The sequence below is a fragment of the Malaclemys terrapin genome, chromosome 11, assembly GCF_027887155.1.
Source record: "Malaclemys terrapin pileata isolate rMalTer1 chromosome 11, rMalTer1.hap1, whole genome shotgun sequence".
Taxonomy (NCBI): Eukaryota; Metazoa; Chordata; order Testudines; family Emydidae; genus Malaclemys; species Malaclemys terrapin.
The window spans coordinates 69572959-69592367 of record NC_071515.1 but is presented as its reverse complement, the minus strand read 5'-3'; the positions used below and the strand labels follow the sequence as shown (position 1 = coordinate 69592367).

The window sequence follows — 19409 nt, the reverse complement described above, 5'->3', positions numbered from 1 at the left end:
GAAATGTTCATAAGTTCAGAACACAGCTGAGGAGCTGGAGTTGGCTTGTTTTTTTTATTTGTTTTTTTTTTACCGCAGTTGAAAAACTTAATGTGTTGAATATTCTGGACACTCATTATTTTACAAAGCGATTGCCTCATGTTCAGCTCATCCCGTGCATTGTCCCACTTCCACTGCATGGAATTCAGCATGTAACTGAGAGCCGGGTATTCCTGAATCCTAATCCCATTGCCTCTAACTTTTCACTTTGCAGCCTTGAGCAAGTCACTGGCACCTATCTACCTCAGTTTCCCCAGTCTGCCAGAATAGGGACAATTGTAGTTGTGTACTTCCCAGGAGTGTGGTGACAGCTGGTTAGTTTGTGTTGGTAAAGGGCTTTGAAACCTAAAGCGCTGTAGAATTGTTGGTATTTTAATGTTAATAATTTTGCTTACAATAAATTGAGGTGGGTTGGATTACTTGAATTTTCATCTTGAGCAGGGCAAATGCAGGATCTTGCCTCAGATCGTTACCTTTTTGCTCCTTCTGTGGTCTCGTCCAAGCAGAATGCTCTAAAGTGACCTTGAGAAAGTATTTGGAGCACATTTTAAGTTGACTCCTGAGGTTGGTGGTGCTTTATTGACACACCTCAGGTTGTCTAGGAGGCTGTGAGCAGGCCTTGCCATGATGTTTCATGCTGTGTATTATCTGCATGTTGAACTACTGAGAGGCACTCTATTTTAGTAGATCACTTGGTGCACACTTGAAGACCACTCAGATACTTTTGCTAGTGGAGAATGTGGTTAGCCTGCTTACCTAGTAGCATTCTGCATCCAGTGCATAGATCACTACTCTTATGCAGATTGCCCTGGCTGCCAATTTGTTTCTGGGTGCAATTCAGGATAATGATTTTAATCTATATTGCCCAATATGGCGTAGCTCCTGTCTCTTTGTATGCACTGTGACAAAGTTCCTCCTCTATCTTGGTGGGTCCTGCGCTTATTGGTGGAATTTCTTGCCTCAGAGATTCACCATGTGGGTTGGGGAACAGCCCAGAGACCTTCCCCTCTGGAAGAACCCACAGTCCAGGTCAATTGGGAGGTTTGGGGGGAACCCGGGCCCGCCCTCTACTCCGGGTTCCAGCCCAGGGCCTGTGGACTGCAGCTGTCTATAGTGCCTCCTGTAACAGCTGCATCACAGCTACAACTCCCTGGGCTACTTCCCCATGGCCTCCTCCAAACACCTTCCTTATTCTCACCACAGGACCTTCCTCCTGGTGTCTGATAACGCTTGTGCTCCTCAGTCCTCCAGCAGCACACCCTCTCACTCTCAGCTCCTTGCACCTCTTGCTCCCAGCTCCTCACACTCGCACCACAAACTGAAGTGAGCTCCTTGTAAAACCCAGATGCCCTGATTAACCTGCCTTAATTGATTCTAGCAGCTTCTTCTTAATTGGCTCCAGGTGTCCTAATTAGCCTGCCTGCCTTAACTGGTTCTAGCAGGTTCCTGATTACTCTAGTGCAGCCCCTGCTCTGGTCACTCAGGGAACAGAAAACTACTCATCCAGTGACCAGTATATTTGCCCTCTACCAGACTCCTGTATCCCCCTGGTCTGGGTCTGTCACAGCACCATCCTGGCAATTGCAATCAGCTGGGATGTTCGCTCTAATGTACCTAGGTTTGAACACCACAGGGGCTCTGGAGGCAGCGTGTTCTCAATTAGCAGTCTTTGGCTGTAAGGTCGAAAACTTAGCCCTCTTGAGGGGTTCTTGGCTCAAGGGTTGAAATCCTGGTACTAGCACCTGGCTCTGTTCAAATCAATGGGAGTTTTGCTGTTGATCTCAATGGAGCTGGGATTTCATCCTAGAACTTTCTTTTCCAGCAAAATCCAAGTTACAAGGCCTGTCTCTTTAAGGAGGCCATGTGGGTAACATTGTCAAAAGAACCTGGGGCTAACCGTGCAATCGCTCTACTCCCATGAGTAGTCCCATTGGTCCCTACCAGCACTTTGTCCTACCTGGCCTAACGTGGAGTAAAAAGCATGTTTGCTATTAGAACAAGTCCTTTTAAACAGAGCTTTTTTTATTTGGGGCATAGAAGACGTGGTGTGACTTGTTTACATCCAGAAAATTCCTACCAAAGATAGGTGTGTGTGTATATGCAGAATCCAGCCTACAAAGATGTAAAAGATCCTCACTCGCAAAAATCCTCTCTGGACATCAGCAGCAGAGGGTGGGCATGCAAACTAATTAACAACAGACAGCTATCATAAACATTATCGCCATGATTAAAAGATCTTCTCCAGGCACTTCTTAAATTTGCTAATGGAGTCACCTTACGAATATTAGGAGATAAATTACTCTCTAGCAGAACATGCAGTAAAGGCAAAGGACATCTCCTCATTATTTGTTTTAACCTTGGGAAACTTAGAAGATGTGAATGTGTCTTCATTTAAAATATATACACATTGGTCTCAGAAGAGACAAAAGAAAAAAATCGACAGGAAAGAAATTCTGGATATACTTTGTGCAAGTTCTTTTGGTAGAAGCAGAATTATGGCAGTGATGCTTTAACTATCGTTTCATAGATGGCCAAAGGACTAATAGACCTAGTATTAAGAGATCCCAGGAAAACAGAAGTATTTTTTTAACATTCTGTTGAGCCAAACTCCATCACGGTGTAATTCTATAGTTCCATGGCATTTTGCCAGGGATATATTTGGCCAATTGTATCTCCTTAGCTACTAATGATAGTCCCTGGGGACCAGATCATGATATCTTTAATCATGATGATTTGCACCTTATTTCACAAGTAACCCCACTGAAGTAATTGGGACCATGGTGGAAGAAAGCGCAACTCAGCCTGAGTAAGGGTATGAGAACAGAGCCTTCTCTGGCAAGTGCAGCCCCATACTACTGGTGCAGTCCAGTGTGAGCAGGTGCACATATTGACCGCCACTGGCAGTGCAGCTCATGCTCCTAGTTAATTAACCTGTGCCTAGTCTGGGGATAAAAACGTAGATTTGTTTTGAAGCTTGGCGCATAAGTGGGCGGAGAGGTGCAAATCACTAAGGGCTTGTCTACACTTACAGCGGGGCAGCTGCACCACTGGAGCACGTAGTGAAGCTGCTATCTATGCATCGGCATAGGTACTCCACCTCCCTGAGAGGTGGTAGCTGTGTTGGCGGGAGAAGCCCTCCTGTTGACATAGCACTGTCTGCGGCGAGGGTTAGGTCGGTAACTCCGTCGCTCAGGGATGTAGATTTTCCCCACCCCAAGCAATGTAATTATACCAACACAAGTTTGTAGTGTAGAACAGGACTAAGGTTAGGTGTTTGTTTCTCAAGTTAGTTTAGGCACAATGGAGGGTTTTAACCTTCTAAAACAAATTGCATTGTAAAGCTCTCAAGAGGATGTTCAGTTAATCTGAAAGTTTGGATAAGGGGAACCGTAAATAACAGTCAGGTGCACTTTTATGATGTGTGAATCTGAAGGCCACCTCTGAACCATCCAGGCAGGGCGTGCATCGTTGCGGTCATATGTTTTGGTTCATTTCTGTAACTATTAGCGAACATGTCTTCAGCTTTGCCGTGATCCTGGATTACTGTAATATACTTCTACCTTAATCCCTATATAAATCTTCGTATTGGTGTGATGGTATCCCCAGGGTGCAACCTGGACTGTTGGATCACTGAGCCTTCTGTCCAGCCAGGCTGGGGTATCCTTCTCACACCATGATGCTGTTACCACGCTACAAGCCTCTGACAGGTGCTGCACTTACACAGACATTCACAAGCAGGGACACACCCAATTGAAGTACGTGAATGATCTCTCTGCCATTCATGAACCAACAAAAGAGAGGCTCCAGCTAATTCCCCCCAGCTCCCAGCCTTGCACCCCAGAACTGTATCGTCTTGCACTGGTCAGAGGCCTGACCAGTGTAAGTTCATTACCCAGTCCGCCCCTGCCTCGATTTGGAGGGACATACACTCGCCTTTGTAAACTGAGCTGAGATTTCCCAAACACCCCAACCACAATGCTCTAGGTAAAATACAAACAGACGTATTAACTACAGAAAGATCGATTTTAAATGACTAGAAGTAGAAAACCTAGAGCTTAAAGTTGGTTACTTAAGAAATAAAAATAAATTTGCAGTCTGAGTTCTACAAACTAAACAGGATTTGAATCAAGCAGTGTCTCACCCTGGTAGATGGTACAAACAGGTCACAGCTCTTCAATACACAGGCTGAGACTCTCTTTCAGCCTGGGACCACCCTCCCGCAGTTCAGTCTTTTGTCCCCCAGATGTGTTTCCAGGTGTTGAGTTGTGGGGGAGAGAGAGAGACTAAGTGATGATGTCACTTCCCTTCTTTTATAGTTTCTTCCAGCTTGCTGGAAACATCTTTTGCTGTGACGTGAGGGTCTGCCCCCATTGGTCAAGCAGTCTCCATTCTCTACATGCTCTCCCTGAAAAGTCTTCTAGGTTGGCTGTTGGGAGAGTAGATTCCTTTTAATGGGCCATCAGGACATGTCTGGCTACTCCATTTTTTTTTTTTTTTACCTGAAAGGCTGGTTGTGGGTGTTCACAACCTCACAACATATTTCAGTAACATATACAGCAATGCTTTATAACCTCACATATAATGATAGCACATACAATCCAACAGAATATTAATGTTCTACAGAGTCAGACTTTTAAAATGATACCTCCGAAGGCATACTTTGTTCAAAATATCTCATAATTATATGACAGTGGTGAATATGCAGGTTCCAGGGTGCTGCTTTGAAGTATAGTGTGTCACAGTTGGAATCTGCTGTCTCTAAATAAATAGATATTTACAGTCCTGTGCTGAGTTCCTTGTGGACTAAATCTGGCTGCACTTTGATTCTACCATCTCAGTGTTGCACGGAAAGGGTGAAAACCTTCATTTAAACACATTTGCATCTTTTCTTGTATTATTTCTTTTTGTTATTCTGGCTGTTTCATGTTCCAGTGCTGATAATACAGAAATATGCTGTCCCAGAAGCCTTCCTCCTCACAGCAGGGGGGTTTTCACTTACAGTTTGTTGGGCCCGCACAGCTTTGCTTTGGAACTGAATGGTTCCAACCAGAGCTATTCATCTCACCTCCACACCATAATATAGAGGCAACTGTGCAATTCATAATAGAGAAGGTCTGAAAAGCATCAGAGTAAAGACTTTCAAGAATAGGAGCCTACATTTAGCCTCCTGAATCCATATTTAGAAACCTACGAAACAGCCAGCTGCAGTGCTGTGTGCTGAGCACTTCTGAAAAAATCTGTCCAGTTCATTTCGGTTCCTAAAATGAAAATCTAGCCCATTAGGTCTAGACTGCTGGTAATATGTTACACACCTAAGTCTTTGAGCACTTAAGTCAAGTCCCAATGGACTCCTAAATTCTTAGGCACTTTTGAACACTTTGCCCTGCATCTCTCTTGTGGCAAATAATTTGGTGAGGCACATGTGAAACAATCCCTCAAAAAAAAAAAAAGGAGGGGGGGAGGGGCGGGGGGGGGAGGGAGAAATAATCACCAAACTAATGGAACTGGAATCTCTTGGACAATATTTCTCAAAGGAAAACATAAGCGCCGCACATTTTCTCCTACACTTAATTATTTCCCTCCTGTATTTCCCTCCAAGCACGATCTCTATTAAGTCTCATGCAATATAAGCCAGAGTCTCTGATAAGTCAATGGAAATGCTACTAAAGGGCATTTAAAGTCTGGGATTGAAATTAAAATCCATTCATGAATGGATTTTAAAAGTGCCCGTATCTCATGCATAGGAGATACTGTTCATTATGTTTTCTTAACCGAGGTGACATTGGTAACATTTAAAATATCACCATTCCCGTTATATCATGTAGAAATGACCTCTTGAGCTCTCATCTCCTGTGGTGTATTAAGCAGTACAGATTCAGCAGCAAGTCCCAGTTGCTAGGGCAGTGAAAGTTGTTACCCTCTGATGGTGGTTTGGTGGCCTGGGCAGGGACTTTAGGCTGATTCCCTTCCCATACTATGTCAGCTCCGATGAAGTCAGTAGAGCTGCTCTCATGTCAGAAGTGGTGGAAGTGAGACGAGAATTGGACCAGCTGTTTTTAGGATTAAACAGTGAAAAAAAATTATTACAACCACCTCCTCCAAGTCTCAAAGCCTAAGATCATGTTAAACCCACTTCCAAGCAGATCTCTCCAGAGCTGACTCAGGCATATGATGTAAGCTGTTGCAGAGGACCTGATGATTGCAAAATTACTGTTGCTGCTGTTTCTCTGCCCTAGGACTCATATTCTTCTTCCCACTCTGGTGAGCAGGGCAGATATGGAGTACTCTTCATATCCCCTGGACGTCAATATCCACAAAGATGCAGCTGGTGATGCACATCATCTCAGTTTAGTCCATAAACAGAAGGTCTGGCGAGAACAAATCTAGAGCTGGTAGAAATGTTTCCAGTTTTGGAACTTCATTGAGATTTTATTGAAATTCCCTTTCCCCCTCTTTAGAAACTTTCCTGATGTGCTGTTCCCTTTATTCCCCCCAAACCAGCTCTATAAATTACATGATTGAGATTTTTTCAAGTAGGCGATTTAGCCACACAGTTCTCTTCACTTGTAGTGGGAGCTGTGTGGCAAAATCCCCCAGTTGGCTCTGAAAAATCTCAGCCCATATTTTCCTTTTTAATCAGTGAAACCCAAAATGTTTTGAGACAGGCTGTGAGCGTGCACTCCCAATGTTGAGCAATTAACCCAATGTGAGCAAAGGGCTCAGAATCCTAAACACAGAGGAGTCTAGTGGTCTCCTGCTGACTTCAGTGGAGTTACTTCTGATTCTTACTGCGAGTGAAGAACTGGGACAATAGATTTCACTTTTTACTTTAAAAACAAAAACCCGACCCCCCCCCAACTGATTTTAGAACTATAAATGAATTAATAAATCCTCCTTCTGGTTCCCAGCAGCACACGCTCTGGAGACTCCTTACAAAACAGCTACCATGGTAGTTAGCGCTAATTAGTACCTCTCTGGCAGTTCCAGCAGAGGGGCCAAGGGTTGAAGAAGCTGGAGACTGGATTTACTGTGTAGTGTGGGCAGGCCTTTGAAAATACAAACTCACCCCATTAATTTTTTTTATGATGCTCTGTGATTTGATTAGGATGAGTAGAACTAGGGCAAGCGGCTTTGTTCTAAATTAGTGTCGTTTGGTGCACAGGTGAAGGAGCACACAGATTTTTGTTTGTTAGATATTTTGTTAAATTTTGGATGAAGAGCAGGTAAAAAGGATCCTTCACTTCTTGAGGGATGACATGTCTGTGCACTTGAGAATTTACTTTGAAAGTCCTTCAAGGAGCATTCCCATGTTGGTCCCATGCGGTGGCTAAGTACAGAACTTCCATGCGGCAATTGTCACCAGCGTTCAATTCACTAATAAGGGCAAAATAGAGAGCAGTGGGAGACCTTTCCAAACTGTATACGTAACCCATTGTGGGAGAGTGTAATTTTTTGTCCCCCTCTAGTGGCTGGTCTGCATAAGCAGTTGGAGTTCACTGCTATTTCCAGCTAGAAGGACTAGTCCTTTAGCTCAGATAGTAAAGATTCATTCCTTTTAGTTGTTAAGGTCTTGATTTCAAATCTCACTGTTGATCCAAATAGGACAGTTATAATAAAGTGGCACCTGATGTGGAGTTCCAACACAGAGAGACCTCAGATATTTTGGCCATCAGTGGGGTCAGTTACAGAGACATACTTTCTGCAGTGCAGGATGGGGAGTTTTTTACCTGCAGTTTATTTGTATTCCCTGTTTTCAGTCATTCATAGTTTTCAGAAACTTTAAACTCTGAGGCTGATGTTTTCCAGGCTTGGTCTCTGCCTGAAGATGAGTGTATGGGTTGGGGATAGATAAACTCATTAAGTGAGATAAGAATGGGCAAAGGTTCACTTTCTCCATTATATAAATAATATTTCCATTGCTTGAAATGGCAGGGACTTGAAGCTGAAATTTGGCAGGGAAATATCCCTCATTCAGGGAAAGTCCCTTTTGAGTTTCCTGGTGAAATTCAGTCTTTGAAAATTGGATTTTACACACGAGTAACTCGGCCTTTTGGCTGAGGGGTGAAAACATTATCTAATATTTTACCAAATATAACATTATTTAACTTCAATCACATAAGAGAGAGAAACGAAGATGTATTGTGCCTGGTACTTTAGCCACAGAGTAAAATAATTGTTTGTAGAGAATGAGGCATGCATTCATAAGGGCCGTGCCTTGTTGTCTGCATATCTTGTAAGAGGGCATCACCCCATGTACGCTTGATAAGGGTACATATGAGCTCACTGACTCTAACATGTGCATCATGCCACACACCTTTTCAAAGTATTCACTGAGAGATTGAGCCACCTCCCATTGAAGTCAATGGAAAGGCTCCCATTGGCTTCATTGAGAATTGGATGAAGCCTTGGATGAGGTAAGGCTTCTCTGGACCATCACCTTATTTACTGTCCATCACGTGCCTTGTACTGTGTGAATCCTGTGGGGGTAGAAACAGGGCAGATCTCACAAGGCTCTGGAAAGGGGACTTTGTATATATTTCAAAAGGGAAAAAAGGAAGGGGAAGAAAAGGAGAACTTCCATCCATAAAACTTGTTTAAAAAACATCCTAAGAACATAAGAATGGCTATAGTGGGTAAGACCAATGGTCCATCTAGCCCAGGATTCAGTCTTCCACGAGTGGCTGATGTCAGATGCTTCAGAGGGAATGAATAGAACAGGGCAATTTATCTAGTGATCCATCCCCTGTCATCCAGTCCCAGCTTCTAGCAGTCAGAGGTTTAGGATGCCCGGACCATGGGGTTGCATCCCTAAGCATCTTGGCTAATAGCCATTGAGGGACCTTTTCTTCCTGAACGTATCTAATTATTTTTTTTAACTCAGTTATACTTTTGGCCTTCACAACACCCTCTGGCAACAAGTTCCACAGGTTGACTGTGTTGTGTGAAGAAGTACCCCATTCTGTTTGTTTTAAACCTTCAGCCTATTAATTTCATTGGGTCATCCCTGGGTCTTGTGTCATCTGAAAGGGTAAATAACACTTCCCTATTCACTTTCTTCACACCATTCATGATTTTATAGACCTCTGTTATATCTCCCCTTAGTTGTCTCTTTTCCAAATGAACCGTCTCAGTCTTTTTAATCTCTCCTCATATGGAAGCTGTTCCATACCCCTAATCATTTGTGTTGCCCTTCTCTGTACTTTTTCCAGTTCTAATGCATCTTTTTTTGAGATGGGGCGATCGGAACTGCATGCAGTACTCAAGGTGTGGGCATGCCATGGATTTATATAGTGACATTGATATTTTCTGTCTTCTTATCTATCCCTTGTCTAATGGGATTGTTAGCTCTTTTAACTGCTGCTGCACATTGAGCAGATGTTGTCAGAGAACTATTCACAGTGACTCTAAGATCTCTTTCTTGAGTGATAACAGCTAATTTAGACTCCATCATTTTGTATGTATAGTTGGGATTATGTTTTCCAGTGTGCATTACTTTGCATTTATCAACATTGAATTTCGTCTGCTATTTTCTTGCCCAGTCACCCAGTTTTGTGAGATCCTTTTGTAACTCTTCAGCTTTGAACTTAACTATCTTGACTAATTTTGAATCATCTGCAAACTTTGCGACCTCACTGTTTACTCTGTTTTCCAGCTCATTTATGAATATGTTGAACAGCACTAGTTCCAGTATAGATCCTTGGGAGACCCTTCTATTGATCTCTGTCCATGTGAAAACTGACCATTTATTTCTACTCTGTTTCTTATCTTTTAATCATTTGCTGATCCCTGAGAGGACCTTCCCTTTTATTCCATGGTTGCCTAGCTTGCTTAAGAACCTTTGGTGTGGAACCTTGTCAATGGCCGTCTGAAAGTCCAACTGCACTATATTGACTTGATCACCCTCATCCACATGTTTGTTGGCCCCCTCAAAGAACTCCAATAGATTAGTGAGGCATAATTTTCCTTCACAAAAGTCATGTTGACTCATATAAATTGCAAAGTGAAACACTTCTAAGTCTGGAAATGACAAAAATACTTAAAGTTTGAATCACAATGCAAACTCACAAGGACGCTCAGATACTACTGTGGGGAGTGCTGGTAGAAGAAACTGATCGGTAGATGAAAGGGAGACAAACATCTTAATGTTGCCATTTCTTGACTTTTGAGTACTTAACTAGATAATCTTAATGTCCTTTTAAAACATTTCTTTTTATGGAATATATACTAAAAAGTTCCCCCTCTGGCAAATAATTCAGTATGTCAGCTTTCATCTAATTTTTTTCATCTGAATTCTAAACTCCTGAGAAAGGTGCTACTGTACAGCAGAAATTCTTAGACTCTCTGCTACTACAGTGTAAATGGTTGAGCTGCAATCTTGCGGCCTTATCCTACTCTCAGTGAAGCCAACTGAGGTTTTGCCACTGATTTCAGTAAGATTAGGATAGGACCCCTTACAAAATCCAAACACTACATGAACAAAATATTTCAAAGGGTGTTTATTTACAGATACAAAGTGCTTGATATTGTAGAATTTTTAAAACCAAGAACAAAGAAATCCAAGGGAGCAATAATGTACAGTAGACAATTCACTATCATATCTATCAAACTAATTACAGCACCAAGTCTCAGTACAGCAGTTATTCACATGCATTCGAACAGGCGTCCCTGAAAATGCAGTAATACCATTAACCTGTAAAATGAAAATCCCGCTATTGATTTTTTTGAGCTCTTGAAAAATGTAGGTGGGATTGTGATTTAAAAAAAAAAAATCAATGCAAGTTTATAGCAATAGATCATGTAAATAAGAGTCAGAACATCGTAAAAATCCTAGCCACCAAGTTATGCAGTAAAACTTGGGTAGATAATCAAAAGGACCAGGGCATCAAAGGCAATCCTTGGTCTCTCTTCTGTACGTAACCTTCACCAGTTGTATAACAGTAAGGGATTTATCTGTTGAGTGTTCCCAGGGCACTAATGTGAATAGAGGAAGGATTGTCCATCTTTAGGGTGCTAGTCTGGGACTTAGAGAGACCCAGGTTTAATTTTCTGCTCTGCCACAGACTTTCTCTTTGTCCTTGAACAAGTCCTTCAACCTATCTGTGCCTTGGTTTCCCTTCTGTAAAATGAGGACGAGTTCTTCCCTATCTTATCTCTGACAGCCTTTGGTCATTGCAGGCCTGGGAGACTTCTGCTGGGAAAGAATCATGGTTTATATTCATAGCCTTATTTGCTTGCTTCTAATGACTGATTAACCTATTAATTAAACTGATTAAACTATTTCTTACCGTTAAAGCAGCCATTTGTTTATTTCATTTTGAATGAATTCCCTCCCTTGCCCAAAATATAGAACCAATTAGGTTGATATACGGTGCAAAATTTCCAGTCATAAAGTCCCCTATAGTATCTGTGCCACATGATGGCTAGGAGTCTCTCATTGCTTTGACGTTAGAGCCACACACTTTTTTTTCTGGGCCTTGCATCATTTCCGCTAGACTGAATTTAAGAACAATCGCTGGTTAGATTAGACAAACCTAATCAGTGTGTGTAGGTGGGAAGAGGTTGGCTTTTTTGTTTAAGTTCATTTTCCTAAATACTGTGTGGTTTCGCTCAATTTTCTGTTGTCCTCTGCAAATAGGGAATTTGGCCTGCCAACCCTGTAATGTAATCAGGGAACTGACTGTCAAAATGGTACCTTGTTCCTCCATATATCTGCTCCCTGGGTATTTGAGACATATATTTACTAGCTTTGCTGACAAAAACCCTTTGGCATTGCAGAGGATTTACATCTGTAGAGGAATGATTTGGATTCTCTTTGACCTGCTGCCCTGCCTATGATCTTTCTGCTGTAATCCTCTCAGAGCTTCTGATCAAAGGGGGGATGGACCAGGTCAGTACTTGGATGGGGCCATCTCCAAGGGATGACTTGGTGTTGGTGTTACTCTTTCTTCTGACTTAGTAATGAACCAGTACCTCAATATGATGATGGGGACAGTGTGCGGGGAAAGGTGCTGTGTTCTGGAAGAGATATCTGACTGGTCAATTGTGATTAGTAAGTATCCCACAGCACTTCTTCTAATAGTGTGTGTGTGTGTGTGTGTATTCACAGGTGGAGTTCCCACCCTGCTCTGAATCTGAACACAGTCTGCATAAAATCCAAACTTACCCCTTCCTGGAGTTTGTTGGTAACAACACAAATCCAACATCTTCGTCACTCTAATTTCTCTCCAAGGTTGGTTTCTCTTAGGGTTTTCCCTGTAGGACCTCTGTGTCCCACGCCCTAGTTCCCTCTGCCTCTGAGAGAGGATCCAGTCCCACTTACAGGGGTCCAACTGCTGACATCAGGATAACTCTGAGGAATGCCACTTTTTTATGCAGGGTCCAGAACCTGTTGTACTGCTACAGGATGTTAACCCTGATGTCCTGAGCAAACTGCATCTTGGATTAAGATGTTCTGCTCCCTTAAACTCCCCTTGCAATTTCTGCGAGTTACATTACTTTTCGCTATCTGGCCTGAACTCTGTTTCTGTAGTGTTGTGTTGTAGTTAAATCCTAAATGAAGAATCTCTCCTGGTGCTGGTAGTATAACAGTCAGGAAGAATACAATTTAACTTCCCCCCTAGACAAGTTTGTGTTTGCAGGACTGGCAATTGGGGGTGGGGTGGGGGGATCATCTTATGACTTATGAACAAAGTGCATTTGGATATGGAATAATTGTGAGAGAATAAAGATGGAACTCTTGTGGTAGTGGTGTCATAACATCCCTTTAACAATTTCACTTTAAGGCAATGCTTTGTGTCTCATTTTCACAATCAAATAGGAGAGAATTTATTTTTCACACCTGCTCAGGACCTGTTTCCCAAAGCTGGCTTAGGGAAGTATAATCAGCCACCCCCATATCTCTCCCATCTCGGAGGGAGGGAAGTTTGTGGTACTAACCTCTATCGACACTTCCCACAGATTGGGAATCTGTTTAATTTCCATGGGGCGCACCATATGACCTCAAAAAGTTGAGACTAGGGATGCAGAGGCTCTGGAGTAGCAAGATCAACGTCTGGAAGCTGCAGCGAGACAAATTCAAAATAGAAATATGATACAATTTTTTAACAGTGGGGGTAATTGGCCATTGGAACAACTTGCTGAGGGATGTGATGAATTTCCATTGCTTTAAATTGAGATTAGATTGAGAAGAAAGATGTAGGTCAACCAGAAGCTTTGAGCTTGTTGCAGGAGTCACTTGGTGAAAGTACATGGTCTGAGTTCTGCAGGAGGTTAGGCTAGATGATGATCATGCGCCCTTCTGGCTTAAACTATGAATGTGATCTGCAGGAGCTCTGACTAAGCCTTCTCTCCTCCCAGTACCACCTCTGTATTGAGCTGTCCTGACCAAAGAGGTGGAATTTTTTACCTCCTTCTGCACCTCTCCCTCCCACTTGGGAGTTTTCCTTTGCCAGGATCTACCCTGGGTGAATTTAGCCCTGATGCTGTAACTGTGAAAATGGGTGAGTGCACAAAGGATTTCTGACAGAAGCATTGAATAAAACTTTCTAGTTTTATCTGATTCTTCCACAGAATACAGTGAACATCCGAGCCCTTTTTTTTTTTTTTTAAACGTAAGTCCATTTAGCAGAACTTGTGGATTACCTTTCTAAAAACAGTCATGAATCTTTCTGCTATCTGCAAGATTTTTGTGCCTTTAGGTACAGCGTAATGCTTGTAAGAGGAAGGGAAATCCAATTCTTGACCTTTAGTTCAACTAGATCTCCTCTCCTTCTGCAACGATGATAATGATATATCCAGTTTAGGGTATTAAAGCCAAAGCTGCAGTGGTTGCCGTAGTCAGAGTTGCATACCATTCTAATCCCATGTTTTCAGTTGCTGAGAACTTAATAGAGCACTACACCGTGATCGAGCCTCTAGATCTGATGTGGCAGTTGGCAATGCAATTCTTTCCTCTCTTTTGGACTTGATTCCACAGCTCCTTCCTCCTTACGTGGATACTGCTCAGGAGTCATTTGAAGTGGAGCACCCACAGGGACACTACTTGAAGGAGGGGTTACTCACCCTGTGCCATAACTGTAGTTCTCGGAGCTGTGTGTCGCTATGGGTGCTCTACTATCTGCCCTCCTTCCCCTCTGCTTCGGAGTTTCCTTCTGAGACTTGGTGATGGAGAAGGAACTGAGGACGGTTTGGCCACACAGCCTGATATAGCCTTGATCTGATAGACAGGATATGGGGCATATGTGCACGTGAAGTGGAGCACCCACAGGGGGACACATCTCTAAGAACTACACTGACTGCACAGGGCGAGTAACCTCTCTTTTCCCATTAGGTTAACAGAAATATTTGTAGTATGCAGCCATAGAGGAATGCAGAAATGGCACGTTCTAATGAATATTGATAAATGCTAATGTTGCCTGAATAGCTTGTCAATAGAAGGAATTTAATAATGATTCTTTAGAATCTTTATTCATAATCTAATTTGTCTCTAGGGTTCTGCAAATCAGAAATTGCTCGTTCTCAATCAGCTGGAGGTTGGTGATGATCTTTATCTCTTGCTTGTCGTGTACCTGCCTTCTCTTGACAGCCTCAGACAATGCTGTGTCGAAATGAGAGGCTGTGACAAAATTGTGATATTTATATAGCCTTAACTTGAGAGAAACAATCCGTAAATAAGTGCCATGGAGAAGCAGTGATATTTGTATTCTGGGGGCAGTAGTAAGACTGCCTATGCAGTAGCTTGGTTGTTGGATTGGTTTGCTCCATGTCTTCTATAGGTAGAACTGTAAGTTTTCAGGGGTAGAAATATATAAGTTTTTAGCAGTGGTTTTGAAAACAAGTTGCTGCAATACAGACTGTCTGTAGTTTTGTGTCTTTTTAATGGTCCCAAGTGTCATGTATAATAGATAAGAATGCTGTTTATTTTGGGGGAGGAAAGAAATTCTCTTTAGTTAAAGCTCTACACTGCCATGTAAAAGGTCTAGATTCAGTTTCCATTCCTGATCTCTTGCTTTGTAGACCACAGGGTTGGGTATACTTTGTAGGAGGGTGTGTATGTATGGAAGAGGGAGGAGAGTGCAGTACTGGGCATATCCTCGCATTGGTGAAGTTGGGTTAAGACCTGCAAGTATTGGAACAGACTAGTTGTCCATCCTATTCAGTGGTGAGCTGGCTGTTCTGTTCTGGCACCACAGCAGCCCCTGGTGGGCAAAAGGTGCAACTGCAGAGCCTTGCAGTCAGAATGTATTTTCCGCGGAGAAAAAAAAACAAACTACGGGACACATGAATTCTACACGTGTGCGGTGACACAGAATTCCCCCAAGCATTGAGTAATTGGCATGGCTCGTTTGGTTTCACTAGAGGCACATGGATTTACACTGGCGGAAGATCTGGCCCCCGAGACTTTAAGCAGGGGTTCTCAAACTTCATTGCACCGTGACCCTCCCTTCTGACAATAAAGTTACTATATGACCCCTGGGTGGGGGGTGTCGGAGCCCAAGCCCTGCCACCCTGAGTGGGGTGAAAGGGGTCCACAGCACAAGCTCCGCTACCCCGGGTAGGGGTGGAGCTCGGGCTTCAGTTTCAGCTCTGGGTCCCAGCAAGTCTAATGATTAAAATGGGGTCGCGACCCACTTTGGGGTCCTGACCCACAGTTTGAGAACCGCTGCTCTAAGGTGCTTTTATCCTTTTTTGAAGAGAGCTCACAGAGCACCATCCTCTGTTCCTGCATTGTCACAAGAAGACTGAAACGTTGGTAATGGCATCTTCAAAGGTGGACCTCACAGCTGCCGCCAACTAGGCATATGTTTGCAAAATTCTTCAGCCTGCTGTCTGTGATAAAAGCTCCCTTCTATACCTACAAGCTTGCTTGTCAGTTCTGTTTGTAACTGTGGTTTCCTGGACTGGAGCAGAACCTTGGTAGTATGGAAATGTTCAGTTGCTCACTGATGATGTAAGTCTTTTAGTAACTCATCCCTTTGTCGATATACTGCTACCTCTTCCAATTTAATATCATCCCACCTGCTCATTCAACTGCTTTGTATCTGAAAGAGCTCCCAGCTGCTAGCAATTGGGATGTGCCAAGTTACAGTCTTAGCTACCCGGGTTTTGGTCTCCTGATTCTTGCAGTTTATGCCCAATCCCTATGCTTTCTCTGCACGGGGATGATATAGAGGATGTTAAACAACGTGATTCTGGCTGTTGTCATTGAGCCTTCTGACTCCTGATTAACAGCAACTGCATTGGAGGAAGAAGCTGTTTATTCCCGTGGTTACTTAGGGCAGTTGAGAACATAAATTATAAATAAATAAGGAAACTGGAACTCTGTTTGTGCAGCTATTTTAAAACAATTAGCAGGGGCTTGCGTTACACAGTATGTACAGTATTTGATTTTTTTGTAGCTTTTTTAAAGTTTAGATCCCCCCTCTCTTTTCAGTATGGAATATTAATAACTTACACTTGTTTTATGTATCACATTTCACTGCAGTGGCTCAAAGCATTTCACCTCTCTTAAGCCCTGCAGACTAGGTAAGATGTCCATTGAATAGGTGGAGGAAGCTGAGGCACAGAGATGTCAAGTCACTTGCCGAAGATCATTCTGCAAATCTGCAGAGCCCGGGGCTGGTTTTCCCGCTGCGGGGTGAGAGTCACTAACTTTCACTTCCTCGGGAGTTCCTCTTTCCTGTGATGTGAGTCTAAGGGTACGTCTACGCTGCAAAAAAATAAACCCCGTGGCAGTGTATCTCGGTGCCTGGGTCAATTGACTCAGGCTCACGGGGCTGCGTCAGCAGTGTAGACATTCCTGCTCAGGCTGGAAACGGGCTTCCGAGCACCTCCCTCCTTGCTGAGTGTGAGAGTCCACGGTCCGCCCCAAGCAGGAATGTTGACAGGGCTATTTTTACGCCGTAGTGCGAGCCCGAGTCAATTGACCCAGGCACTGAGACTGTCTGTCACAGGGGTGTGTGTATGTTTTTTGCAGTGTAGACATACCCTAAGGCTCCCAATTATCCTTATTCTCACTTATCTACAGTCCTCCTCTCTCCCGTGTCTCAGATGTTCCCAATAGCCCCAGCCGGGGGAGACGACGAAGGTGTTTTTGCAGCAGGCATAAGACATCCTTGCACTTGATTGTGACCTTTCTTCCTCTTCTGGGACCGGATAGGTCACTTTCCTTGCTTTGTCTTTTGCTTTTAATGGCGCCTCATGTCAATATACACTTAACACAAAAGTGCATCTTCTCACAGTGCACATCAGAGGTGTTTGCTACAAAACCTGTGGGCTTCCATCCAGAATCCCAGCAGACCCAATGCAGCACATCCTAGCATCTGGGTTAAGGGCATCTTGTAGAATTGTTATTATTTTTTCCATTCATTTTTCCAATAGAAAGCATCCAAACTAGAGGAACTTAGCACTCAGGGAAATATAAACTGTGCTGAACAGCATAATGTGGCAGTCAGAGGAAAGGCAATGACCTTGGAATTCATTTTCATGGCTTTCTCATTGACCATGAGAACTTAATGGCAATCTTCGCAAGATTAGCAGAAGGTAGGATAAGTAACTATAGGAGAGATGATTGATTTGCAATGTTGATATCAGACTTAACTTAGTCTTTCTTTTTCTCTTCTTGGAGGGACTAGGCAGGCAGCAAAACACAAAATAAAAGGGAAAGGTAAATTCCCCATAAAAATGGGCAGAGTAACTTCTCTTTATGATAGTAAAAGCTTTAGCTGTAGGGTTTTTGTAGTCTTAGTTTAACAGGAATTAGGGCTGTCAAACCATTTTTAAAATTGCAATTAATAGCGAGATTTTTTTTTTAAATGGTTGCAATTAATCACAGTTTTATTCATACTGCTAAACAATAATAGAATACCAATTTAAATTTAATATAAATGGATGCTTTTCTACATTTTCAAATAATTTCAATTATAACAATACAAAGTATACAGTGCTCACTTGATATTATTTTTGATTACAAATATATGTACTGTGAAAAGATAAAAGAAATAGTATTTTTCAGTTCACCTCCGACAAGTACTGTAGTGCAATCTCTTTATCATGAAAGTGCAACTTACAAATGTAGATTTTTATGTTTACATAACTGCACTCAAAAACAAAACAACGTAAAACTTTAGAACCTCTACAAGTCCACTCAGTCCTACTTCTTGTTCAGCCAGTCACTCAGACAAACAAGTTTGTTTACATTTACGAGAGATAATGCTGCCCTCTTCTTATTTACAATGTCACCTGAAAGTGAGATGGGTTCTGCTTGATGATAACAATCCAAAGCAGAGTGGACCGATGCACTTTCATTTTCATCGTCTGAGTCAGATGGCACCTACAGAAGGTTGATATTCTTTTTTGCTGGTTTGGGTTCTGTAGTTTCTGCGTCAGAGTGTTGCTCTTTTAAGACTTTTGACAGTATATTTGACTCCTCGTCCCTCTCAGATTTTGGAAGGCACTTCAGATTCTTAAATATTGGGTCGAGTGTTATAGGTATCTTTAGAAATCTCACATTGGTATCTTCTTTGCATTTTGTCAAATCTGCAGTGAAAGTGTCAAATCAAACAACATTTACTGGGTCATCATCTGAGACTATGTGTAATATATGGCAGAATGTGGATAAAACCACGGAGAAGGAGACATTAACTTAAATTTGTGACCGAACTCCTTGGGGGAGAATTTAACACATTATTTTTTTAACAAGTGTCATCAGCATGGAAGCATGGTGGCCGAAGCATGAAGGGGCATCTGAATATTTAGCATATCTGGCATGTAAATACCTTGCAACGCTGGCTACAGCAGTGCCATGCAAATGCCTGTTCTCACTTTCAGGTGACATTGGAAATAAGCAGGCAGTATTATCTCCCATAAATGTAAACAAACTTGTTTGTCTTAGTGATTGGCTGAACAAGAAGTAGGGCTGAGTGGACTTGTAGGTTCAAAAGTTTTACATTCTTTTGTTTTTGAGTGCAGTGACGTAAAAATAATTCTACATTTGTAAGTTGCACTTTCACAATAAAGAGATTGCACTACAGTACTTGTATGAATTCCCTGAATTACGAATTACGTTTTTGTTTTCCAAACAAGATATGCCTAATCTGCGTTTTCCTACCCTGCCATGCGAGAGCTAAGAGAAATTAACAAAGACAGTGGAAAAGCATTGATTTTCGTGGCAATTAATAGCAACCCATGCTTGCTGATCAGCAGTCAACAAGAAGCTGGACAAACGTACATTGTATCCCACCTTTTATTGGGGAGCCAAATGAACAAGTAATTGATCAGAGACTGCCCATCTCTGGTGCTGCTGAGTAAACGTCTCAAGCAATCTGAGCTGTGATTCAAAGTTTTCTTTATTTACAGGGGGGGATAATACA

The 19409-nt window shown here is 42.5% G+C and overlaps 1 protein-coding gene across 2 annotated transcripts in view; it reads left to right on the top strand.

Annotated features, from left to right (window-relative positions):
* Positions 1-19409, top strand: part of PDIA5 (protein disulfide isomerase family A member 5) — a 121191-nt gene that overhangs the window by 61011 nt on the left and 40771 nt on the right. The gene's annotated exons all lie outside the window — the stretch shown is intronic.